At 43.9% G+C, this 19,845-nt stretch overlaps 19 non-coding genes across 19 annotated transcripts; 8 read left to right on the top strand and 11 right to left on the bottom strand.

Annotated features, from left to right (window-relative positions):
* Nucleotides 1-456: 456 nt before the first annotated feature.
* Nucleotides 457-539, bottom strand: trnal-cag (transfer RNA leucine (anticodon CAG)). The gene has a single exon. It is a non-coding gene; the product is annotated as a tRNA-Leu (tRNA).
* A 95-nt stretch (nt 540-634) lies between these two features.
* On the top strand, nt 635-708 carry trnam-cau (transfer RNA methionine (anticodon CAU)). The gene has a single exon. It is a non-coding gene; the product is annotated as a tRNA-Met (tRNA).
* A 1,831-nt stretch (nt 709-2,539) lies between these two features.
* Nucleotides 2,540-2,622, bottom strand: trnal-cag (transfer RNA leucine (anticodon CAG)). Its single transcript has one exon. It is a non-coding gene; the product is annotated as a tRNA-Leu (tRNA).
* A 95-nt stretch (nt 2,623-2,717) lies between these two features.
* On the top strand, nt 2,718-2,791 carry trnam-cau (transfer RNA methionine (anticodon CAU)). Its single transcript has one exon. It is a non-coding gene; the product is annotated as a tRNA-Met (tRNA).
* A 789-nt stretch (nt 2,792-3,580) lies between these two features.
* trnal-cag (transfer RNA leucine (anticodon CAG)) lies at nt 3,581-3,663 on the bottom strand. The gene has a single exon. It is a non-coding gene; the product is annotated as a tRNA-Leu (tRNA).
* A 959-nt stretch (nt 3,664-4,622) lies between these two features.
* On the bottom strand, nt 4,623-4,705 carry trnal-cag (transfer RNA leucine (anticodon CAG)). Its single transcript has one exon. It is a non-coding gene; the product is annotated as a tRNA-Leu (tRNA).
* A 95-nt stretch (nt 4,706-4,800) lies between these two features.
* trnam-cau (transfer RNA methionine (anticodon CAU)) lies at nt 4,801-4,874 on the top strand. The gene has a single exon. It is a non-coding gene; the product is annotated as a tRNA-Met (tRNA).
* Nucleotides 4,875-5,851: 977 nt separating this feature from the next.
* Nucleotides 5,852-5,925, top strand: trnam-cau (transfer RNA methionine (anticodon CAU)). The gene has a single exon. It is a non-coding gene; the product is annotated as a tRNA-Met (tRNA).
* A 967-nt stretch (nt 5,926-6,892) lies between these two features.
* trnam-cau (transfer RNA methionine (anticodon CAU)) lies at nt 6,893-6,966 on the top strand. The gene has a single exon. It is a non-coding gene; the product is annotated as a tRNA-Met (tRNA).
* A 2,875-nt stretch (nt 6,967-9,841) lies between these two features.
* On the bottom strand, nt 9,842-9,924 carry trnal-cag (transfer RNA leucine (anticodon CAG)). The gene has a single exon. It is a non-coding gene; the product is annotated as a tRNA-Leu (tRNA).
* Nucleotides 9,925-10,882: 958 nt separating this feature from the next.
* trnal-cag (transfer RNA leucine (anticodon CAG)) lies at nt 10,883-10,965 on the bottom strand. Its single transcript has one exon. It is a non-coding gene; the product is annotated as a tRNA-Leu (tRNA).
* A 2,000-nt stretch (nt 10,966-12,965) lies between these two features.
* trnal-cag (transfer RNA leucine (anticodon CAG)) lies at nt 12,966-13,048 on the bottom strand. Its single transcript has one exon. It is a non-coding gene; the product is annotated as a tRNA-Leu (tRNA).
* Nucleotides 13,049-13,143: 95 nt separating this feature from the next.
* Nucleotides 13,144-13,217, top strand: trnam-cau (transfer RNA methionine (anticodon CAU)). Its single transcript has one exon. It is a non-coding gene; the product is annotated as a tRNA-Met (tRNA).
* Nucleotides 13,218-14,005: 788 nt separating this feature from the next.
* trnal-cag (transfer RNA leucine (anticodon CAG)) lies at nt 14,006-14,088 on the bottom strand. Its single transcript has one exon. It is a non-coding gene; the product is annotated as a tRNA-Leu (tRNA).
* A 95-nt stretch (nt 14,089-14,183) lies between these two features.
* On the top strand, nt 14,184-14,257 carry trnam-cau (transfer RNA methionine (anticodon CAU)). Its single transcript has one exon. It is a non-coding gene; the product is annotated as a tRNA-Met (tRNA).
* A 1,831-nt stretch (nt 14,258-16,088) lies between these two features.
* On the bottom strand, nt 16,089-16,171 carry trnal-cag (transfer RNA leucine (anticodon CAG)). The gene has a single exon. It is a non-coding gene; the product is annotated as a tRNA-Leu (tRNA).
* Nucleotides 16,172-16,266: 95 nt separating this feature from the next.
* Nucleotides 16,267-16,340, top strand: trnam-cau (transfer RNA methionine (anticodon CAU)). Its single transcript has one exon. It is a non-coding gene; the product is annotated as a tRNA-Met (tRNA).
* Nucleotides 16,341-17,129: 789 nt separating this feature from the next.
* On the bottom strand, nt 17,130-17,212 carry trnal-cag (transfer RNA leucine (anticodon CAG)). The gene has a single exon. It is a non-coding gene; the product is annotated as a tRNA-Leu (tRNA).
* Nucleotides 17,213-18,171: 959 nt separating this feature from the next.
* On the bottom strand, nt 18,172-18,254 carry trnal-cag (transfer RNA leucine (anticodon CAG)). Its single transcript has one exon. It is a non-coding gene; the product is annotated as a tRNA-Leu (tRNA).
* Nucleotides 18,255-19,845: the final 1,591 nt, after the last annotated feature.

Consider the following 19,845-nt stretch of genomic DNA (forward strand, 5'->3'; position numbering starts at 1 on the left):
AAATTTCCAAGAATCCTTGCCATGAAACTCTACTGCATCCCCAAAACTTCAGACCATGACATCACAGTCAGACTCCAAGAATCACATCGCATACTCCCCCTAAAAAGAAAAAAAAAGAAGACATGAACAGCCTTTCATAAACAAGTTCTTCTTCCGGTAAACATCAGAACGTGGTATTCTTTGAAATTCTGTTGGATCCCATTCTATAACATGTCCAATTTCATGAAATGTCACGACTTGAAATTCCAAGAAACTGCACGAAAATGCCACCGAATCCCATACATTGCACTAAAGTGTTACTTTAAAGTCCATGTAATGCAGGTCAGTGTTACTGTAATGTTTGGTTAACTCTAGCATGAACTGAAATGCAGTGCTTTGTCAACATGAATGCATTTCTGGGTAAACTTGCCAGAGGGTTAAAGACTCTAGCTTGAGCCCGCAGCCAAAGGTTAGGTTTGTCAGAAGTGGGATTCGAACCCACGCCTCCAGGGGAGACTGCGACCTGAACGCAGCGCCTTAGACCGCTCGGCCATCCTGACGTGATGGCTGAGGGTGAGCAGTACTTTTGGAGCTGCACCGAATGGCAGATGATCTGGAAGCTAGTGCTGCACCGCTCACCCTAGCCACAGCACATGCCTCGTTGGCGCAGTTAGGCAGCGCGTCAGTCTCATAATCTGAAGGTCGTGAGTTCGAGCCTCACATGGGGCAGAGTGGTGCTTTTTGATACACGGGAGAGTGTAAATGAAAGATCTGCTTTCTGCATTCCCTTTTGTGCGTTTGTCCAGTCCTACATATGCAATGTAATTGAGGTCCAGTGTTTTTGTAGGACTAATGTTGAACAAATGCAGTAATAGTATTACTCTCATATTCATGTAATATGCGTCAGTGTTGTTACAATGTTTTGGTGAGGCTAATATAATTCTTTCGTTCCAATGACATGTCTTGTCAATGCTAATGCAATGTTTTGCATGACATTCCTTGAATCTTATGCCATGACACTCCACCCCATGCCCCCAAAACCCATGACATTCAATTCCAAGAAATTTCCAAGAATCCTTGCCATGAAACTCTACTGCATCCCCAAAACTTCAGACCATGACATCACAGTCAGACTCCAAGAATCACATCGCATACTCCCCCTAAAAAGAAAAAAAAAGAAGACATGAACAGCCTTTCATAAACAAGTTCTTCTTCCGGTAAACATCAGAACGTGGTATTCTTTGAAATTTTGTTTGATCCCATTCTATAAACATGTCCAATTTCATGAAATGTCACGACTTGAAATTCCAAGAAAACTGCACGAAAATGCCACCGAATCCCATACATCGCACTAAAGTGTTACTTTAAAGTCCATGTAATGCAGGTCAGTGTTACTGTAATGTTTGGTTAACTCTAGCATGAACTGAAATGCAGTGCTTTGTCAACATGAATGCATTTCTGGGTAAACTTGCCAGAGGGTTAAAGACTCTAGCTTGAGCCCGCAGCCAAAGGTTAGGTTTGTCAGAAGTGGGATTCGAACCCACGCCTCCAGGGGAGACTTCGACCTGAACGCAGCGCCTTAGACCGCTCGGCCATCCTGACGTGATGGCTGAGGGTGAGCAGTACTTTTGCAGCTGCACCGAATGGCAGATGATCTGGAAGCTAGTGCTGCACCGCTCACCCTAGCCACAGCACATGCATCGTTGGCGCAGTTAGGCAGCGCGTCAGTCTCATAATCTGAAGGTAGTGAGTTCGAGCCTCACACGGGGCAGAGTGGTGCTTTATGATACACGGGAGAGTGTAAATGAAAGATCTGCTTTCTGCATTCCCTTTTGTGCGTTTGTCCAGTCCTACATATGCAATGTAATTGAGGTCCAGTGTTTTTGTAGGACTAATGTTGAACAAATGCAGTAATAGTATTACTCTCATATTCATGTAATATGCGTCAGTGTTGTTACAATGTTTTGGTGAGGCTAATATAATTCTTTCGTTCCAATGACATGTCTTGTCAATGCTAATGCAATGTTTTGCATGACATTCCTTGAATCTTATGCCATGACACTCCACCCCATGCCCCCAAAACCCATGACATTCAATTCCAAGAAATTTCCAAGAATCCTTGCCATGAAACTCTACTGCATCCCCAAAACTTCAGACCATGACATCACAGTCAGACTCCAAGAATCACATCGCATACTCCCCCTAAAAAGAAAAAAAAAGAAGACATGAACAGCCTTTCATAAACAAGTTCTTCTTCCGGTAAACATCAGAACGTGGTATTCTTTGAAATTCTGTTGGATCCCATTCTATAAACATGTCCAATTTCATGAAATGTCACGACTTGAAATTCCAAGAAACTGCACGAAAATGCCACCGAATCCCATACATTGCACTAAAGTGTTACTTTAAAGTCCATGTAATGCAGGTCAGTGTTACTGTAATGTTTGGTTAACTCTAGCATGAACTGAAATGCAGTGCTTTGTCAACATGAATGCATTTCTGGGTAAACTTGCCAGAGGGTTAAAGACTCTAGCTTGAGCCCGCAGCCAAAGGTTAGGTTTGTCAGAAGTGGGATTCGAACCCACGCCTCCAGGGGAGACTGCGACCTGAACGCAGCGCCTTAGACCGCTCGGCCATCCTGACGTGATGGCTGAGGGTGAGCAGTACTTTTGGAGCTGCACCGAATGGCAGATGATCTGGAAGCTAGTGCTGCACCGCTCACCCTAGCCACAGCACATGCCTCGTTGGCGCAGTTAGGCAGCGCGTCAGTCTCATAATCTGAAGGTCGTGAGTTCGAGCCTCACACGGGGCAGAGTGGTGCTTTATGATACACGGGAGAGTGTAAATGAAAGATCTGCTTTTTGCATTCCCTTTTGTGCGTTTGTCCAGTCCTTCATATGCAATGTAATTGAGGTCCAGTGTTTTTGTAGGACTAATGTTGAACAAATGCAGTAATAGTATTACTCTCATATTCATGTAATATGCGTCAGTGTTGTTACAATGTTTTGTTGAGGCTAATATAATTCTTTCGTTCCAATGACATGTCTTGTCAATGCTAATGCAATGTTTTGCATGACATTCCTTGAATCTTATGCCATGACACTCCACCCCATGCCCCCAAAACCCATGACATTCAATTCCAAGAAATTTCCAAGAATCCTTGCCATGAAACTCTACTGCATCCCCAAAACTTCAGACCATGACATCACAGTCAGACTCCAAGAATCACATCGCATACTCCCCCTAAAAAGAAAAAAAAAGAAGACATGAACAGCCTTTCATAAACAAGTTCTTCTTCCGGTAAACATCAGAACGTGGTATTCTTTGAAATTCTGTTGGATCCCATTCTATAAACATGTCCAATTTCATGAAATGTCACGACTTGAAATTCCAAGAAACTGCACGAAAATGCCACCGAATCCCATACATTGCACTAAAGTGTTACTTTAAAGTCCATGTAATGCAGGTCAGTGTTACTGTAATGTTTGGTTAACTCTAGCATGAACTGAAATGCAGTGCTTTGTCAACATGAATGCATTTCTGGGTAAACTTGCCAGAGGGTTAAAGACTCTAGCTTGAGCCCGCAGCCAAAGGTTAGGTTTGTCAGAAGTGGGATTCGAACCCACGCCTCCAGGGGAGACTGCGACCTGAACGCAGCGCCTTAGACCGCTCGGCCATCCTGACGTGATGGCTGAGGGTGAGCAGTACTTTTGGAGCTGCACCGAATGGCAGATGATCTGGAAGCTAGTGCTGCACCGCTCACCCTAGCCACAGCACATGCATCGTTGGCGCAGTTAGGCAGCGCGTCAGTCTCATAATCTGAAGGTAGTGAGTTCGAGCCTCACACGGGGCAGAGTGGTGCTTTATGATACACGGGAGAGTGTAAATGAAAGATCTGCTTTCTGCATTCCCTTTTGTGCGTTTGTCCAGTCCTACATATGCAATGTAATTGAGGTCCAGTGTTTTTGTAGGACTAATGTTGAACAAATGCAGTAATAGTATTACTCTCATATTCATGTAATATGCGTCAGTGTTGTTACAATGTTTTGGTGAGGCTAATATAATTCTTTCGTTCCAATGACATGTCTTGTCAATGCTAATGCAATGTTTTGCATGACATTCCTTGAATCTTATGCCATGACACTCCACCCCATGCCCCCAAAACCCATGACATTCAATTCCAAGAAATTTCCAAGAATCCTTGCCATGAAACTCTACTGCATCCCCAAAACTTCAGACCATGACATCACAGTCAGACTCCAAGAATCACATCGCATACTCCCCCTAAAAAGAAAAAAAAAGAAGACATGAACAGCCTTTCATAAACAAGTTCTTCTTCCGGTAAACATCAGAACGTGGTATTCTTTGAAATTCTGTTGGATCCCATTCTATAAACATGTCCAATTTCATGAAATGTCACGACTTGAAATTCCAAGAAAACTGCACGAAAATGCCACCGAATCCCATACATCGCACTAAAGTGTTACTTTAAAGTCCATGTAATGCAGGTCAGTGTTACTGTAATGTTTGGTTAACTCTAGCATGAACTGAAATGCAGTGCTTTGTCAACATGAATGCATTTCTGGGTAAACTTGCCAGAGGGTTAAAGACTCTAGCTTGAGCCCGCAGCCAAAGGTTAGGTTTGTCAGAAGTGGGATTCGAACCCACGCCTCCAGGGGAGACTGCGACCTGAACGCAGCGCCTTAGACCGCTCGGCCATCCTGACGTGATGGCTGAGGGTGAGCAGTACTTTTGGAGCTGCACCGAATGGCAGATGATCTGGAAGCTAGTGCTGCACCGCTCACCCTAGCCACAGCACATGCCTCGTTGGCGCAGTTAGGCAGCGCGTCAGTCTCATAATCTGAAGGTCGTGAGTTCGAGCCTCACATGGGGCAGAGTGGTGCTTTTTGATACACGGGAGAGTGTAAATGAAAGATCTGCTTTCTGCATTCCCTTTTGTGCGTTTGTCCAGTCCTACATATGCAATGTAATTGAGGTCCAGTGTTTTTGTAGGACTAATGTTGAACAAATGCAGTAATAGTATTACTCTCATATTCATGTAATATGCGTCAGTGTTGTTACAATGTTTTGGTGAGGCTAATATAATTCTTTCGTTCCAATGACATGTCTTGTCAATGCTAATGCAATGTTTTGCATGACATTCCTTGAATCTTATGCCATGACACTCCACCCCATGCCCCCAAAACCCATGACATTCAATTCCAAGAAATTTCCAAGAATCCTTGCCATGAAACTCTACTGCATCCCCAAAACTTCAGACCATGACATCACAGTCAGACTCCAAGAATCACATCGCATACTCCCCCTAAAAAGAAAAAAAAAGAAGACATGAACAGCCTTTCATAAACAAGTTCTTCTTCCGGTAAACATCAGAACGTGGTATTCTTTGAAATTCTGTTGGATCCCATTCTATAAACATGTCCAATTTCATGAAATGTCACGACTTGAAATTCCAAGAAAACTGCACGAAAATGCCACCGAATCCCATACATCGCACTAAAGTGTTACTTTAAAGTCCATGTAATGCAGGTCAGTGTTACTGTAATGTTTGGTTAACTCTAGCATGAACTGAAATGCAGTGCTTTGTCAACATGAATGCATTTCTGGGTAAACTTGCCAGAGGGTTAAAGACTCTAGCTTGAGCCCGCAGCCAAAGGTTAGGTTTGTCAGAAGTGGGATTCGAACCCACGCCTCCAGGGGAGACTGCGACCTCTGCGACCTGAACGCAGCGCCTTAGACCGCTCGGCCATCCTGACGTGATGGCTGAGGGTGAGCAGTACTTTTGCAGCTGCACCGAATGGCAGATGATCTGGAAGCTAGTGCTGCACCGCTCACCCTAGCCACAGCACATGCCTCGTTGGCGCAGTTAGGCAGCGCGTCAGTCTCATAATCTGAAGGTCGTGAGTTCGAGCCTCACACGGGGCAGAGTGGTGCTTTTTGATACACGGGAGAGTGTAAAAGAAAGAGCTGCTTTCTGCATTCCCTTTTGTGCGTTTGTCCAGTCCTTCATATGCAATGTAATTGAGGTCCAGTGTTTTTGTAGGACTAATGTTGAACAAATGCAGTAATAGTATTACTCTCATATTCATGTAATATGCGTCAGTGTTGTTACAATGTTTTGTTGAGGCTAATATAATTCTTTCGTTCCAATGACATGTCTTGTCAATGCTAATGCAATGTTTTGCATGACATTCCTTGAATCTTATGCCATGACACTCCACCCCATGCCCCCAAAACCCATGACATTCAATTCCAAGAAATTTCCAAGAATCCTTGCCATGAAACTCTACTGCATCCCCAAAACTTCAGACCATGACATCACAGTCAGACTCCAAGAATCACATCGCATACTCCCCCTAAAAAGAAAAAAAAAGAAGACATGAACAGCCTTTCATAAACAAGTTCTTCTTCCGGTAAACATCAGAACGTGGTATTCTTTGAAATTCTGTTGGATCCCATTCTATAAACATGTCCAATTTCATGAAATGTCACGACTTGAAATTCCAAGAAACTGCACGAAAATGCCACCGAATCCCATACATTGCACTAAAGTGTTACTTTAAAGTCCATGTAATGCAGGTCAGTGTTACTGTAATGTTTGGTTAACTCTAGCATGAACTGAAATGCAGTGCTTTGTCAACATTAATGCATTTCTGGGTAAACTTGCCAGAGGGTTAAAGACTCTAGCTTGAGCCCGCAGCCAAAGGTTAGGTTTGTCAGAAGTGGGATTCGAACCTACGCCTCCAGGGGAGACTGCGACCTGAACGCAGCGCCTTAGACCGCTCGGCCATCCTGACGTGATGGCTGAGGGTGAGCAGTACTTTTGGAGCTGCACCGAATGGCAGATGATCTGGAAGCTAGTGCTGCACCGCTCACCCTAGCCACAGCACATGCCTCGTTGGCGCAGTTAGGCAGCGCGTCAGTCTCATAATCTGAAGGTCGTGAGTTCGAGCCTCACATGGGGCAGAGTGGTGCTTTTTGATACACGGGAGAGTGTAAATGAAAGATCTGCTTTCTGCATTCCCTTTTTTTGCGTTTGTCCAGTCCTACATATGCAATGTAATTGAGGTCCAGTGTTTTTGTAGGACTAATGTTGAACAAATGCAGTAATAGTATTACTCTCATATTCATGTAATATGCGTCAGTGTTGTTACAATGTTTTGTTGAGGCTAATATAATTCTTTCGTTCCAATGACATGTCTTGTCAATGCTAATGTAATGTTTTGCATGACATTCCTTGAATCTTATGCCATGACACTCCACCCCATGCCCCCAAAACCCATGACATTCAATTCCAAGAAATTTCCAAGAATCCTTGCCATGAAACTCTACTGCATCCCCAAAACTTCAGACCATGACATCACAGTCAGACTCCAAGAATCACATCGCATACTCCCCCTAAAAAGAAAAAAAAAGAAGACATGAACAGCCTTTCATAAACAAGTTCTTCTTCCGGTAAACATCAGAACGTGGTATTCTTTGAAATTCTGTTGGATCCCATTCTATAAACATGTCCAATTTCATGAAATGTCACGACTTGAAATTCCAAGAAAACTGCACGAAAATGCCACCGAATCCCATACATCGCACTAAAGTGTTACTTTAAAGTCCATGTAATGCAGGTCAGTGTTACTGTAATGTTTGGTTAACTCTAGCATGAACTGAAATGCAGTGCTTTGTCAACATGAATGCATTTCTGGGTAAACTTGCCAGAGGGTTAAAGACTCTAGCTTGAGCCCGCAGCCAAAGGTTAGGTTTGTCAGAAGTGGGATTCGAACCCACGCCTCCAGGGGAGACTTCGACCTGAACGCAGCGCCTTAGACCGCTCGGCCATCCTGACGTGATGGCTGAGGGTGAGCAGTACTTTTGGAGCTGCACCGAATGGCAGATGATCTGGAAGCTAGTGCTGCACCGCTCACCCTAGCCACAGCACATGCCTCGTTGGCGCAGTTAGGCAGCGCGTCAGTCTCATAATCTGAAGGTTGTGAGTTCGAGCCTCACATGGGGCAGAGTGGTGCTTTTTGATACACGGGAGAGTGTAAATGAAAGATCTGCTTTCTGCATTCCCTTTTGTGCGTTTGTCCAGTCCTACATATGCAATGTAATTGAGGTTCAGTGTTTTTGTAGGACTAATGTTGAACAAATGCAGTAATAGTATTACTCTCATATTCATGTAATATGCGTCAGTGTTGTTACAATGTTTTGGTGAGGCTAATATAATTCTTTCGTTCCAATGACATGTCTTGTCAATGCTAATGCAATGTTTTGCATGACATTCCTTGAATCTTATGCCATGACACTCCACCCCATGCCCCCAAAACCCATGACATTCAATTCCAAGAAATTTCCAAGAATCCTTGCCATGAAACTCTACTGCATCCCCAAAACTTCAGACCATGACATCACAGTCAGACTCCAAGAATCACATCGCATACTCCCCCTAAAAAGAAAAAAAAAGAAGACATGAACAGCCTTTCATAAACAAGTTCTTCTTCCGGTAAACATCAGAACGTGGTATTCTTTGAAATTCTGTTGGATCCCATTCTATAAACATGTCCAATTTCATGAAATGTCACGACTTGAAATTCCAAGAAAACTGCACGAAAATGCCACCGAATCCCATACATCGCACTAAAGTGTTACTTTAAAGTCCATGTAATGCAGGTCAGTGTTACTGTAATGTTTGGTTAACTCTAGCATGAACTGAAATGCAGTGCTTTGTCAACATGAATGCATTTCTGGGTAAACTTGCCAGAGGGTTAAAGACTCTAGCTTGAGCCCGCAGCCAAAGGTTAGGTTTGTCAGAAGTGGGATTCGAACCCACGCCTCCAGGGGAGACTTCGACCTGAACGCAGCGCCTTAGACCGCTCGGCCATCCTGACGTGATGGCTGAGGGTGAGCAGTACTTTTGGAGCTGCACCGAATGGCAGATGATCTGGAAGCTAGTGCTGCACCGCTCACCCTAGCCACAGCACATGCCTCGTTGGCGCAGTTAGGCAGCGCGTCAGTCTCATAATCTGAAGGTTGTGAGTTCGAGCCTCACATGGGGCAGAGTGGTGCTTTTTGATACACGGGAGAGTGTAAATGAAAGATCTGCTTTCTGCATTCCCTTTTGTGCGTTTGTCCAGTCCTACATATGCAATGTAATTGAGGTCCAGTGTTTTTGTAGGACTAATGTTGAACAAATGCAGTAATAGTATTACTCTCATATTCATGTAATATGCGTCAGTGTTGTTACAATGTTTTGGTGAGGCTAATATAATTCTTTCGTTCCAATGACATGTCTTGTCAATGCTAATGCAATGTTTTGCATGACATTCCTTGAATCTTATGCCATGACACTCCACCCCATGCCCCCAAAACCCATGACATTCAATTCCAAGAAATTTCCAAGAATCCTTGCCATGAAACTCTACTGCATCCCCAAAACTTCAGACCATGACATCACAGTCAGACTCCAAGAATCACATCGCATACTCCCCCTAAAAAGAAAAAAAAAGAAGACATGAACAGCCTTTCATAAACAAGTTCTTCTTCCGGTAAACATCAGAACGTGGTATTCTTTGAAATTCTGTTGGATCCCATTCTATAAACATGTCCAATTTCATGAAATGTCACGACTTGAAATTCCAAGAAAACTGCACGAAAATGCCACCGAATCCCATACATCGCACTAAAGTGTTACTTTAAAGTCCATGTAATGCAGGTCAGTGTTACTGTAATGTTTGGTTAACTCTAGCATGAACTGAAATGCAGTGCTTTGTCAACATGAATGCATTTCTGGGTAAACTTGCCAGAGGGTTAAAGACTCTAGCTTGAGCCCGCAGCCAAAGGTTAGGTTTGTCAGAAGTGGGATTCGAACCCACGCCTCCAGGGGAGACTGCGACCTGAACGCAGCGCCTTAGACCGCTCGGCCATCCTGACGTGATGGCTGAGGGTGAGCAGTACTTTTGCAGCTGCACCGAATGGCAGATGATCTGGAAGCTAGTGCTGCACCGCTCACCCTAGCCACAGCACATGCCTCGTTGGCGCAGTTAGGCAGCGCGTCAGTCTCATAATCTGAAGGTCGTGAGTATGAGCCTCACACGGGGCAGAGTGGTGCTTTTTGATACACGGGAGAGTGTAAAAGAAAGAGCTGCTTTCTGCATTCCCTTTTGTGCGTTTGTCCAGTCCTTCATATGCAATGTAATTGAGGTCCAGTGTTTTTGTAGGACTAATGTTGAACAAATGCAGTAATAGTATTACTCTCATATTCATGTAATATGCGTCAGTGTTGTTACAATGTTTTGTTGAGGCTAATATAATTCTTTCGTTCCAATGACATGTCTTGTCAATGCTAATGCAATGTTTTGCATGACATTCCTTGAATCTTATGCCATGACACTCCACCCCATGCCCCCAAAACCCATGACATTCAATTCCAAGAAATTTCCAAGAATCCTTGCCATGAAACTCTACTGCATCCCCAAAACTTCAGACCATGACATCACAGTCAGACTCCAAGAATCACATGGCATACTCCCCCTAAAAAGAAAAAAAAAGAAGACATGAACAGCCTTTCATAAACAAGTTCTTCTTCCGGTAAACATCAGAACGTGGTATTCTTTGAAATTCTGTTGGATCCCATTCTATAAACATGTCCAATTTCATGAAATGTCACGACTTGAAATTCCAAGAAACTGCACGAAAATGCCACCGAATCCCATACATTGCACTAAAGTGTTACTTTAAAGTCCATGTAATGCAGGTCAGTGTTACTGTAATGTTTGGTTAACTCTAGCATGAACTGAAATGCAGTGCTTTGTCAACATGAATGCATTTCTGGGTAAACTTGCCAGAGGGTTAAAGACTCTAGCTTGAGCCCGCAGCCAAAGGTTAGGTTTGTCAGAAGTGGGATTCGAACCCACGCCTCCAGGGGAGACTGCGACCTGAACGCAGCGCCTTAGACCGCTCGGCCATCCTGACGTGATGGCTGAGGGTGAGCAGTACTTTTGGAGCTGCACCGAATGGCAGATGATCTGGAAGCTAGTGCTGCACCGCTCACCCTAGCCACAGCACATGCCTCGTTGGCGCAGTTAGGCAGCGCGTCAGTCTCATAATCTGAAGGTCGTGGGTTCGAGCCTCACATGGGGTAGAGTGGTGCTTTTTGATACACGGGAGAGTGTAAATGAAAGATCTGCTTTCTGCATTCCCTTTTGTGCGTTTGTCCAGTCCTACATATGCAATGTAATTGAGGTCCAGTGTTTTTGTAGGACTAATGTTGAACAAATGCAGTAATAGTATTACTCTCATATTCATGTAATATGCGTCAGTGTTGTTACAATGTTTTGTTGAGGCTAATATAATTCTTTCGTTCCAATGACATGTCTTGTCAATGCTAATGTAATGTTTTGCATGACATTCCTTGAATCTTATGCCATGACACTCCACCCCATGCCCCCAAAACCCATGACATTCAATTCCAAGAAATTTCCAAGAATCCTTGCCATGAAACTCTACTGCATCCCCAAAACTTCAGACCATGACATCACAGTCAGACTCCAAGAATCACATCGCATACTCCCCCTAAAAAGAAAAAAAAAGAAGACATGAACAGCCTTTCATAAACAAGTTCTTCTTCCGGTAAACATCAGAACGTGGTATTCTTTGAAATTCTGTTGGATCCCATTCTATAAACATGTCCAATTTCATGAAATGTCACGACTTGAAATTCCAAGAAAACTGCACGAAAATGCCACCGAATCCCATACATCGCACTAAAGTGTTACTTTAAAGTCCATGTAATGCAGGTCAGTGTTACTGTAATGTTTGGTTAACTCTAGCATGAACTGAAATGCAGTGCTTTGTCAACATGAATGCATTTCTGGGTAAACTTGCCAGAGGGTTAAAGACTCTAGCTTGAGCCCGCAGCCAAAGGTTAGGTTTGTCAGAAGTGGGATTCGAACCCACGCCTCCAGGGGAGACTTTGACCTGAACGCAGCGCCTTAGACCGCTCGGCCATCCTGACGTGATGGCTGAGGGTGAGCAGTACTTTTGCAGCTGCACCGAATGGCAGATGATCTGGAAGCTAGTGCTGCACCGCTCACCCTAGCCACAGCACATGCCTTGTTGGCGCAGTTAGGCAGCGCGTCAGTCTCATAATCTGAAGGTCGTGAGTTCGAGCCTCACACGGGGCAGAGTGGTGCTTTATGATACACGGGAGAGTGTAAATGAAAGATCTGCTTTCTGCATTCCCTTTTGTGCGTTTGTCCAGTCCTTCATATGCAATGTAATTGAGGTCCAGTGTTTTTGTAGGACTAATGTTGAACAAATGCAGTAATAGTATTACTCTCATATTCATGTAATATGCGTCAGTGTTGTTACAATGTTTTGTTGAGGCTAATATAATTCTTTCGTTCCAATGACATGTCTTGTCAATGCTAATGCAATGTTTTGCATGACATTCCTTGAATCTTATGCCATGACACTCCACCCCATGCCCCCAAAACCCATGACATTCAATTCCAAGAAATTTCCAAGAATCCTTGCCATGAAACTCTACTGCATCCCCAAAACTTCAGACCATGACATCACAGTCAGACTCCAAGAATCACATCGCATACTCCCCCTAAAAAGAAAAAAAAAGAAGACATGAACAGCCTTTCATAAACAAGTTCTTCTTCCGGTAAACATCAGAACGTGGTATTCTTTGAAATTCTGTTGGATCCCATTCTATAAACATGTCCAATTTCATGAAATGTCACGACTTGAAATTCCAAGAAACTGCACGAAAATGCCACCGAATCCCATACATTGCACTAAAGTGTTACTTTAAAGTCCATGTAATGCAGGTCAGTGTTACTGTAATGTTTGGTTAACTCTAGCATGAACTGAAATGCAGTGCTTTGTCAACATGAATGCATTTCTGGGTAAACTTGCCAGAGGGTTAAAGACTCTAGCTTGAGCCCGCAGCCAAAGGTTAGGTTTGTCAGAAGTGGGATTCGAACCCACGCCTCCAGGGGAGACTGCGACCTGAACGCAGCGCCTTAGACCGCTCGGCCATCCTGACGTGATGGCTGAGGGTGAGCAGTACTTTTGCAGCTGCACCGAATGGCAGATGATCTGGAAGCTAGTGCTGCACCGCTCACCCTAGCCACAGCACATGCCTCGTTGGCGCAGTTAGGCAGCGCGTCAGTCTCATAATCTGAAGGTCGTGAGTTCGAGCCTCACACGGGGCAGAGTGGTGCTTTTTGATACACGGGAGAGTGTAAAAGAAAGAGCTGCTTTTTGCATTCCCTTTTGTGCGTTTGTCCAGTCCTTCATATGCAATGTAATTGAGGTCCAGTGTTTTTGTAGGACTAATGTTGAACAAATGCAGTAATAGTATTACTCTCATATTCATGTAATATGCGTCAGTGTTGTTACAATGTTTTGTTGAGGCTAATATAATTCTTTCGTTCCAATGACATGTCTTGTCAATGCTAATGCAATGTTTTGCATGACATTCCTTGAATCTTATGCCATGACACTCCACCCCATGCCCCCAAAACCCATGACATTCAATTCCAAGAAATTTCCAAGAATCCTTGCCATGAAACTCTACTGCATCCCCAAAACTTCAGACCATGACATCACAGTCAGACTCCAAGAATCACATCGCATACTCCCCCTAAAAAGAAAAAAAAAGAAGACATGAACAGCCTTTCATAAACAAGTTCTTCTTCCGGTAAACATCAGAACGTGGTATTCTTTGAAATTCTGTTGGATCCCATTCTATAACATGTCCAATTTCATGAAATGTCACGACTTGAAATTCCAAGAAACTGCACGAAAATGCCACCGAATCCCATACATTGCACTAAAGTGTTACTTTAAAGTCCATGTAATGCAGGTCAGTGTTACTGTAATGTTTGGTTAACTCTAGCATGAACTGAAATGCAGTGCTTTGTCAACATGAATGCATTTCTGGGTAAACTTGCCAGAGGGTTAAAGACTCTAGCTTGAGCCCGCAGCCAAAGGTTAGGTTTGTCAGAAGTGGGATTCGAACCCACGCCTCCAGGGGAGACTGCGACCTGAACGCAGCGCCTTAGACCGCTCGGCCATCCTGACGTGATGGCTGAGGGTGAGCAGTACTTTTGGAGCTGCACCGAATGGCAGATGATCTGGAAGCTAGTGCTGCACCGCTCACCCTAGCCACAGCACATGCCTCGTTGGCGCAGTTAGGCAGCGCGTCAGTCTCATAATCTGAAGGTCGTGAGTTCGAGCCTCACATGGGGCAGAGTGGTGCTTTTTGATACACGGGAGAGTGTAAATGAAAGATCTGCTTTCTGCATTCCCTTTTGTGCGTTTGTCCAGTCCTACATATGCAATGTAATTGAGGTCCAGTGTTTTTGTAGGACTAATGTTGAACAAATGCAGTAATAGTATTACTCTCATATTCATGTAATATGCGTCAGTGTTGTTACAATGTTTTGGTGAGGCTAATATAATTCTTTCGTTCCAATGACATGTCTTGTCAATGCTAATGCAATGTTTTGCATGACATTCCTTGAATCTTATGCCATGACACTCCACCCCATGCCCCCAAAACCCATGACATTCAATTCCAAGAAATTTCCAAGAATCCTTGCCATGAAACTCTACTGCATCCCCAAAACTTCAGACCATGACATCACAGTCAGACTCCAAGAATCACATCGCATACTCCCCCTAAAAAGAAAAAAAAAGAAGACATGAACAGCCTTTCATAAACAAGTTCTTCTTCCGGTAAACATCAGAACGTGGTATTCTTTGAAATTCTGTTTGATCCCATTCTATAAACATGTCCAATTTCATGAAATGTCACGACTTGAAATTCCAAGAAAACTGCACGAAAATGCCACCGAATCCCATACATCGCACTAAAGTGTTACTTTAAAGTCCATGTAATGCAGGTCAGTGTTACTGTAATGTTTGGTTAACTCTAGCATGAACTGAAATGCAGTGCTTTGTCAACATGAATGCATTTCTGGGTAAACTTGCCAGAGGGTTAAAGACTCTAGCTTGAGCCCGCAGCCAAAGGTTAGGTTTGTCAGAAGTGGGATTCGAACCCACGCCTCCAGGGGAGACTTCGACCTGAACGCAGCGCCTTAGACCGCTCGGCCATCCTGACGTGATGGCTGAGGGTGAGCAGTACTTTTGCAGCTGCACCGAATGGCAGATGATCTGGAAGCTAGTGCTGCACCGCTCACCCTAGCCACAGCACATGCATCGTTGGCGCAGTTAGGCAGCGCGTCAGTCTCATAATCTGAAGGTAGTGAGTTCGAGCCTCACACGGGGCAGAGTGGTGCTTTATGATACACGGGAGAGTGTAAATGAAAGATCTGCTTTCTGCATTCCCTTTTGTGCGTTTGTCCAGTCCTACATATGCAATGTAATTGAGGTCCAGTGTTTTTGTAGGACTAATGTTGAACAAATGCAGTAATAGTATTACTCTCATATTCATGTAATATGCGTCAGTGTTGTTACAATGTTTTGGTGAGGCTAATATAATTCTTTCGTTCCAATGACATGTCTTGTCAATGCTAATGCAATGTTTTGCATGACATTCCTTGAATCTTATGCCATGACACTCCACCCCATGCCCCCAAAACCCATGACATTCAATTCCAAGAAATTTCCAAGAATCCTTGCCATGAAACTCTACTGCATCCCCAAAACTTCAGACCATGACATCACAGTCAGACTCCAAGAATCACATCGCATACTCCCCCTAAAAAGAAAAAAAAAGAAGACATGAACAGCCTTTCATAAACAAGTTCTTCTTCCGGTAAACATCAGAACGTGGTATTCTTTGAAATTCTGTTGGATCCCATTCTATAAACATGTCCAATTTCATGAAATGTCACGACTTGAAATTCCAAGAAACTGCACGAAAATGCCACCGAATCCCATACATTGCACTAAAGTGTTACTTTAAAGTCCATGTAATGCAGGTCAGTGTTACTGTAATGTTTGGTTAACTCTAGCATGAACTGAAATGCAGTGCTTTGTCAACATGAATGCATTTCTGGGTAAACTTGCCAGAGGGTTAAAGACTCTAGCTTGAGCCCGCAGCCAAAGGTTAGGTTTGTCAGAAGTGGGATTCGAACCCACGCCTCCAGGGGAGACTGCGACCTGAACGCAGCGCCTTAGACCGCTCGGCCATCCTGACGTGATGGCTGAGGGTGAGCAGTACTTTTGGAGCTGCACCGAATGGCAGATGATCTGGAAGCTAGTGCTGCACCGCTCACCCTAGCCACAGCACATGCCTCGTTGGCGCAGTTAGGCAGCGCGTCAGTCTCATAATCTGAAGGTCGTGAGTTCGAGCCTCACACGGGGCAGAGTGGTGCTTTATGATACACGGGAGAGTGTAAATGAAAGATCTGCTTTTTGCATTCCCTTTTGTGCGTTTGTCCAGTCCTTCATATGCAATGTAATTGAGGTCCAGTGTTTTTGTAGGACTAATGTTGAACAAATGCAGTAATAGTATTACTCTCATATTCATGTAATATGCGTCAGTGTTGTTACAATGTTTTGTTGAGGCTAATATAATTCTTTCGTTCCAATGACATGTCTTGTCAATGCTAATGCAATGTTTTGCATGACATTCCTTGAATCTTATGCCATGACACTCCACCCCATGCCCCCAAAACCCATGACATTCAATTCCAAGAAATTTCCAAGAATCCTTGCCATGAAACTCTACTGCATCCCCAAAACTTCAGACCATGACATCACAGTCAGACTCCAAGAATCACATCGCATACTCCCCCTAAAAAGAAAAAAAAAGAAGACATGAACAGCCTTTCATAAACAAGTTCTTCTTCCGGTAAACATCAGAACGTGGTATTCTTTGAAATTCTGTTGGATCCCATTCTATAAACATGTCCAATTTCATGAAATGTCACGACTTGAAATTCCAAGAAACTGCACGAAAATGCCACCGAATCCCATACATTGCACTAAAGTGTTACTTTAAAGTCCATGTAATGCAGGTCAGTGTTACTGTAATGTTTGGTTAACTCTAGCATGAACTGAAATGCAGTGCTTTGTCAACATGAATGCATTTCTGGGTAAACTTGCCAGAGGGTTAAAGACTCTAGCTTGAGCCCGCAGCCAAAGGTTAGGTTTGTCAGAAGTGGGATTCGAACCCACGCCTCCAGGGGAGACTGCGACCTGAACGCAGCGCCTTAGACCGCTCGGCCATCCTGACGTGATGGCTGAGGGTGAGCAGTACTTTTGGAGCTGCACCGAATGGCAGATGATCTGGAAGCTAGTGCTGCACCGCTCACCCTAGCCACAGCACATGCATCGTTGGCGCAGTTAGGCAGCGCGTCAGTCTCATAATCTGAAGGTAGTGAGTTCGAGCCTCACACGGGGCAGAGTGGTGCTTTATGATACACGGGAGAGTGTAAATGAAAGATCTGCTTTCTGCATTCCCTTTTGTGCGTTTGTCCAGTCCTACATATGCAATGTAATTGAGGTCCAGTGTTTTTGTAGGACTAATGTTGAACAAATGCAGTAATAGTATTACTCTCATATTCATGTAATATGCGTCAGTGTTGTTACAATGTTTTGTTGAGGCTAATATAATTCTTTAGTTCCAATGACATGTCTTGTCAATGCTAATGTAATGTTTTGCATGACATTCCTTGAATCTTATGCCATGACACTCCACCCCATGCCCCCAAAACCCATGACATTCAATTCCAAGAAATTTCCAAGAATCCTTGCCATGAAACTCTACTGCATCCGCAAAACTTCAGACCATGACATCACAGTCAGACTCCAAGAATCACATCGCATACTCCCCCTAAAAAGAAAAAAAAAAGAAGACATGAACAGCCTTTCATAAACAAGTTCTTCTTCCGGTAAACATCAGAACGTGGTATTCTTTGAAATTCTGTTGGATCCCATTCTATAAACATGTCCAATTTCATGAAATGTCACGACTTGAAATTCCAAGAAACTGCACGAAAATGCCACCGAATCCCATACATTGCACTAAAGTGTTACTTTAAAGTCCATGTAATGCAGGTCAGTGTTACTGTAATGTTTGGTTAACTCTAGCATGAACTGAAATGCAGTGCTTTGTCAACATGAATGCATTTCTGGGTAAACTTGCCAGAGGGTTAAAGACTCTAGCTTGAGCCCACAGCCAAAGGTTAGGTTTGTCAGAAGTGGGATTCGAACCCACGCCTCCAGGGGAGACTGCGACCTGAACGCAGCGCCTTAGACCGCTCGGCCATCCTGACGTGATGGCTGAGGGTGAGCAGTACTTTTGGAGCTGCACCGAATGGCAGATGATCTGGAAGCTAGTGCTGCACCGCTCACCCTAGCCACAGCACATGCCTCGTTGGCGCAGTTAGGCAGCGCGTCAGTCTCATAATCTGAAGGTTGTGAGTTCGAGCCTCACATGGGGCAGAGTGGTGCTTTTTGATACACGGGAGAGTGTAAATGAAAGATCTGCTTTCTGCATTCCCTTTTGTGCGTTTGTCCAGTCCTACATATGCAATGTAATTGAGGTCCAGTGTTTTTGTAGGACTAATGTTGAACAAATGCAGTAATAGTATTACTCTCATATTCATGTAATATGCGTCAGTGTTGTTACAATGTTTTGGTGAGGCTAATATAATTCTTTCGTTCCAATGACATGTCTTGTCAATGCTAATGCAATGTTTTGCATGACATTCCTTGAATCTTATGCCATGACACTCCACCCCATGCCCCCAAAACCCATGACATTCAATTCCAAGAAATTTCCAAGAATCCTTGCCATGAAACTCTACTGCATCCCCAAAACTTCAGACCATGACATCACAGTCAGACTCCAAGAATCACATCGCATACTCCCCCTAAAAAGAAAAAAAAAGAAGACATGAACAGCCTTTCATAAACAAGTTCTTCTTCCGGTAAACATCAGAACGTGGTATTCTTTGAAATTCTGTTGGATCCCATTCTATAAACATGTCCAATTTCATGAAATGTCACGACTTGAAATTCCAAGAAAACTGCACGAAAATGCCACCGAATCCCATACATCGCACTAAAGTGTTACTTTAAAGTCCATGTAATGCAGGTCAGTGTTACTGTAATGTTTGGTTAACTCTAGCATGAACTGAAATGCAGTGCTTTGTCAACATGAATGCATTTCTGGGTAAACTTGCCAGAGGGTTAAAGACTCTAGCTTGAGCCCGCAGCCAAAGGTTAGGTTTGTCAGAAGTGGGATTCGAACCCACGCCTCCAGGGGAGACTGCGACCTGAACGCAGCGCCGTTGACCGCTCGGCCATCCTGACGTGATGGCTGAGGGTGAGCAGTACTTTTGCAGCTGCACCGAATGGCAGATGATCTGGAAGCTAGTGCTGCACCGCTCACCCTAGCCACAGCACATGCCTCGTTGGCGCAGTTAGGCAGCGCGTCAGTCTCATAATCTGAAGGTCGTGAGTTTGAGCCTCACACGGGGCAGAGTGGTGCTTTTTGATACACGGGAGAGTGTAAAAGAAAGAGCTGCTTTCTGCATTCCCTTTTGTGCGTTTGTCCAGTCCTTCATATGCAATGTAATTGAGGTCCAGTGTTTTTGTAGGACTAATGTTGAACAAATGCAGTAATAGTATTACTCTCATATTCATGTAATATGCGTCAGTGTTGTTACAATGTTTTGTTGAGGCTAATATAATTATTTCGTTCCAATGACATGTCTTGTCAATGCTAATGCAATGTTTTGCATGACATTCCTTGAATCTTATGCCATGACACTCCACCCCATGCCCCCAAAACCCATGACATTCAATTCCAAGAAATTTCCAAGAATCCTTGCCATGAAACTCTACTGCATCCCCAAAACT

This window comes from Rhinichthys klamathensis, unplaced genomic scaffold (genome assembly GCF_029890125.1).
Source record: "Rhinichthys klamathensis goyatoka isolate OS25496 unplaced genomic scaffold, OSU_Roscu_1.1 h1tg000176l_1, whole genome shotgun sequence".
NCBI lineage: Eukaryota > Metazoa > Chordata > Actinopteri > Cypriniformes > Leuciscidae > Rhinichthys > Rhinichthys klamathensis.